Source organism: Coenobita brevimanus, chromosome 27, assembly GCF_032717465.1.
Source record: "Coenobita brevimanus isolate Jiangsu-jjx chromosome 27, ASM3271746v2, whole genome shotgun sequence".
Taxonomy (NCBI): Eukaryota; Metazoa; Arthropoda; class Malacostraca; order Decapoda; family Coenobitidae; genus Coenobita; species Coenobita brevimanus.
The window spans coordinates 26,032,555-26,038,554 of NC_136980.1; positions in this window are offsets into that span (position 1 = coordinate 26,032,555).

Genomic DNA, 6,000 nt, shown 5'->3' on the forward strand with positions numbered 1-6,000 from the left:
ACACCCCTATTTCAGTCCCACATTGAGATCAAAGAACTCACTCAGCTCACCATCCACTCGCACCGTAGCCCTAGCTCCCTCGTACATACTCTTCACAGCACTCAACAATTTCCCCTCCACTCCATATATTCTTAATACCTTCCACATACCTTGCCTATCTATTCTGTCATAAGCTTTCTCCAAGTCCATGAAGGCAGCATACACTTTCCTTCCCTTCTCTAGATACTTCTCCACTAAACATCTTAGAACAAATATCTGATCTACACACCCTTTTCCCTTCCTAAATCCCCCTTGTTCTTCTCCAACTAGCTCCTCTGCCATATGCCTAACCCTGTCAATGAGTATTCTACCATATATTTTACCAGTCACACTAAGAAGGCAAATACCCCTATGGTTACCACATACTTCTCTCTCCCCTTTTCCTTTGTACAGAGGAACAATTATACCTGATTTCCAGTCCTCTGGAACCCTTCCTTCTTACCAAGCCAATCTACACAACTTCCATATCCACTCCACAACAATCTCACCCCCATACCTAAGCATTTCACCACACACTCCATCAATTCCTGGGGCCTTTCCCAGCTTAATCTTCTTCATCGCTTCCACTACTTCCGACCTACTGATCCCTTCCTCCCTCCTCTCATCTATTCTTCTCCCAGCCATTCCCCAACCACTTATACTCACACTGTTCTCACTCTCTACATTCAACAAATCCTCAAAGTGCTCCTTCCATCTCCTCAATTTCTCTCTCTTCTCCACCAACAATCTATTATTCCTATCTTTCACTCCCCTACTATTTCCCCTTTCACACTGCCTTACTTTCTTTACCTCCTTCCAAAACAATTTCTTACTCTCCCTCCATTTCACACTCAGATTCCTCCCAAACTCTTCATCCACTTTCTTCTTACTCTCCTTCACCAGTCTCTTAACCTCCCTTTTCCTGCTCACATATACCTCTCCCTTCTCTCTCTCATCTTCTCCCATACCTCTACTCGCCAACCATTCACCATATGCCTTCTTCTTTTGTTCCACAGCTCGTTTCACCTCATCATTCCACCATGCTGTCCCTTGCACACCCTTGCATCTCCTCCTCACTCCACAAACCGCCTCACACGCTGCGCTTATCTCTTCCGTGAATATCTTACATACATCTTCCACCCCTTCCATCTGCTCTAGCTCATACCTTCCCAATCTTTCTTCCACTATGCTCTTATACTCTGTCATTTTCTCACTATCTTGCAATTTCTCCACTCTTCTCACAGGAGCTGCTTCCTCCTGTCTTCCCCTTCGTCTCCTCAACCACTTTCTTTGCAGCTCTACCTTGGCCATCACTAAGTGATGGTCCGAGACTCCATTCCCCCACCCTCTCCACACCCTTGCATCCAACACTTGTCTTCTCATTTGCTCATCCACACACACGTAGTCTATCATTGCCTCTCGTTCAACAAGTTCACCATCTATCCTCCTCATTACTCTCCATGTATACCGGTGGATCATCTTATGACGAAAGTAGGTGTTGGCTATTGCCAACCCCTTACCAGCACAGATGTCCACCAAAGCACTACCATTCCCATCTACTTCAGCTGGCACACCCCACTGACCAACCACTCCATCCACTCGTACATTCCCAACTTTGCCATTCATGTCTCCAATCAACAGCACTCTCTCGCTCCTCTCAAACTTGTCCATACATGCTTCTACTCTCGCCCAAAACTCATCTTTCACTCTTGCCACTCGATCCTCTGTTGGAGCATACACACATACAATCGCCCATGCTTGTATACCTACTTTCATCCTCACCCATACAATCCTTGCACCCACTGTTCCATACTCTCTTATATTCTCCTTCCACTTCTTGCTTATCATCAGACATACTCCCTCTCTTGCCCTCTCATTCTCACTGATTCCCGCACATATACCTACACCGTATTCCCATTCTCTTATCCTTTCACCTGTCCATTTAGTTTCAGTCAATCCACATATATCCACTTTTGCATCCTCAAGCACCTGGACAATCTCTCTCTCTTTCACTTCATCATTCACTCCTCTCACATTCCATGTTCCTACCCTCAGAATGTCCTTTGTCCGTTCCTTAGTCGTCAACGTATGGTCCGTCCGGGTCCGAGGCGCTTTATTTGCTTTTTTAGTTAGTTCTTTTTACGGGGTGGGGCACTAACCCACCACCAACCCTTTTAGTCGCCTCGTACGACAAGCAGGAATACTGGGGGAGTATTCTTGAAACCCCCCTACCCCCATGGGGGTTAGTACTGTTCTCATTTCCCTTTTCCTGAGAAAGTCGTCCATCCAACAGTACAGGTTGCTTTGGATACCTCCTTGATGGTACAGTTTACATAAAAGTCTTTGGTACGGTACTCTGTCAAATGCTTTCTTGAAATCTAAATGGATACTGTCAACACATCCTTCTCTGTTCTATAATGTTTCCGTAATTCTATCATAGTAGCTTAATAGATTAGTAATACATGATTTTCCCTTTCTAAAACCGAACTGCTTTTCTGTTATCATTCTGTGTTCTTCTAGATGGTTTATCCAAACTTTTCTTAACAGCTTTTCTAGTATCTTACAATACTGGTCAGTGAAACTGGTCGGTCATTGAGTGGATTCTGTGTATTCCTATTCTTTAATAGGGGAACAATGTTTGCTTTCTTCCAAATATTAGGTAGATTACCTTGACCTAAAGATTCCTTGAATATTAAATATAATGGTCTGCTTAACCACTCTGCACATTCATGTAACACCCAACCTGAAATTTAGTCAGGGCCTATTATGCTTTCTTTGTCTGATTTACCTAACACTTCCTGTACTTGTTTTTCTGATATTTGTATATCTGGTAATATGTGTTGGCATGCATGTTCCATATCATCTCTTTCAAAATTATTTTCTTTTTTAAAAACTGAGTGGAAATTTTTATTTAGTGCTTCAAAAATATCTTTCTTTTGTGTATAAATGATCACCTCGTCCGTAATGGACTGTATTTTATCTTTGACTTTGGTTTTGCTTCGGGTGTAGCTGTAAAACAGCTTAGGTTGATCACTACTTTTATTTATAATGTTTTCCTCGAACTGTCTTTGATCCTCCTTGCTTATCTTTGTACAGTATAATTATATCTTGCCTATTTACAGTTAATATATGCCCTCTCACTATTGTGTCTTCTGTATCTATTCCACAGCAATTTTGTTTTCTTTTGATTTTTTACATTCAGTATTAAAACATTTCTTTATTTTCATTTCTGTTTCTTTGTGTTGAGGGGTGTAATTCTCTACTCTTATTTCATGAAAATCACAGAAATTCCTATATATAGCATCTAAATCTTGTCCTCTAAGCTCCATTTCCCATTCTGTTTCCAAGAAGTACTTCTTCAGGTCATGTTAGTTGCCCTTTTTGTAGATTAGACTCTTTTTGTAACTCTCATTACTGGTAACTACGTCATATGCAATCCTGAATTGCAGTTTAATACTGCATGGTCGCTTTTGCCGAATGAAGGGTGATACATTGAACAGTCAGTATCATTTTCTTTCCCAGTAAATGTAAGATCTTGTACTGATGGATCATCTAGTCCTTTTTTTTTTCTTGTGTTTCCTTTACATGCTGTATTAGAAAAAAAAACTCCTACACAAGATCCTGGAGCTTTTGATCCTAACAGCTTTCATGCCTTCTTATATTAAGAGTATTCCAATTTATATATGTTATGAAATATCCAGTTAATATAATTCTTTCAGATTTCGCTTCCATTCTATGTCGTAATGTTCTTAAATTCTGAATTGTACTTTCTGCCAGGTCTTCATATTCGCCTGTTTCACAAGAGTTTGTTTTGGGAGGCATGTATAACTTTGCCACAGTTAATTTCCCTTCATATGTGTTAATCTTCAGTGCAATCAGTTCTATTTGTGAGGTTAAATCTGTTTTTACTTCTCTGACTTGTAGATTTTTCTTTCCTAAGATAATTCCTTCTTCTTTCTTTAAATTTCTGTCTCTTCTCCATATATTCTATTCCTCTAAGTTTAGGGTATCTTTTGATATCTTTCGGGTTAATTTTGCCTCAGTTAGGCAAATAATAGGTGGTTCTTTTTCTTTGGTACCTTTTCATCTCTAATAAATTAGACACCATTCCAACTACATTTGAGTACATCAACTTAATCATATTGTTTACTTACTTGCCATTGCTTGAGTCTAGTGTCTTCCTTTTTATTCCCTGTTCGTTATGTATCACTTTCGTACCTGCAATCCAATCACTTTGTAAAAAAAAAAAATTACTCTTCCTCTTATCTTTCCTCTTTCTTTGTTTTTGCCTCCTCCCTCTTCTCCATTAGTAATCCCAATTCCTCTTGAGTTAGGCATCTTTTTATCCATACTTTTTAAAACTCTTTTTCCATAATTTTTTTTTGCATTTTTTAGTACTTCCTCCACAATATTCACACTCTGAAAGGTTACATACAGGTGCCTTGACTTATTTTTCTCATATTTCCTTAGCGTTTTGTGTTCCTCTATGTCTTTATCACATATTTCCTCTGATACTTCCTTCAATATGTTCATTATATTTGCCATCTTCTTTTTACCTTTCGATTTTTTAAAATTTCTTCATTATCTATACAAGTGAATCTTTGACAAATTTTGGGTTGTTTTTTATTTCTTCCACTTCCATTCTAATGCTTTTTTTTTCTTCGACTCTTGTTTCTAAGTCTTTCATTTCTTTCATCATTTCGGCATATGCAGTTTCTACATCATCTTTGTAACTTTGCATCACTTCATTCACCTGGCAATTCTCTTCAGTATCGTTGCTTTGGTCTATCAGACTGCTTGCTTGCCTAATTGTCTCTGTATCATTTCTGAAAATTTCCATAATACTCTCATGGTTGACAACTTTTCTTGCCATTTGACTAATCTTCCTTCTAACTGAACTAACCTCAACTGAGAGTTCATCTATTGTTGTGTCTTTTTTTGTTTAATTCATTTAATAATTTTTCATTTTCTTCCTGCTGCATGCGTAATTACTTCTTAATGTCATCTATTTTACTTTGAAATGTTTTCTCCTGTTTAATCACTTTCTCTACTAGTTTGTTGTATGTTTCCATTTCAACCATTTCTTGGTAGAAATCATCATCCTGTTTTCTACCTTTGTCCCTTTTCTTAACTCCTTCCATATTCACTTTACTACAGATGGTGCTCATCTTTTGGTATTACTTAGAAAGACTCTACTTACAAGTATGCATCTCCCTGCTACCCGCCTGGTGACAGCCAACACCCATCAGATGATGCGTTGATCGGCAGATTCTTGAACTAATTGGATGTTTTCTGTTATTCGGACAACACTTTTGCTTATACTTCCTCTACTATATTAGAACATTTTAGCTCATATGAGGATACTATTTAGGTGTGGCCAGTTGTGGCCAAGGGTTGCCAGCACGGAGTGAGGAGATAGACATGTCGTCTCTGGCACTGCCTGTGTGTGTGTGTGTGTGTGTGTAAGGTCTGATTGAAAAGTATCTGACTTGTATTTGATTGAAGAAAATCAATCTTACTTATTTAGTTCAGATTTCAATCCCCTTCATAATACGAGTACGACTCTTGGTACTCAACACACTTTGCCCAGCAGTGCTTCCAATACTGGAGACATTATGTAAAGTTAGTTTTGGGGATCACCAGCATGGTCTTTGTTGCGATTGTATTTATCTTTTATTTCATTTGTGTCCTCAAATTTCGACTCCTTAACTGCGTCTTCAGCTAAGGAAATAGCCAACAGTAACAGGGAGCTGTGTCAGGTGAGGAGAGAGCCTGCTGGACCTGTGTGAACCTGTGTTTAGCCAACAAAAAAAAAAAAAAATCCCGATTAGCTTTGGTGAGTGGGCTGGAACATTGTCCTGATGGAGCTGCCAGTCCTCCACCTTCCACGATTTCCATCTGTTGTGATGCACTGCAATCTTTAGGCGATGGAGAACACCCAGGTACCGCTCTTTATTGACTGTTTAGCCTTTTGAATTGGAC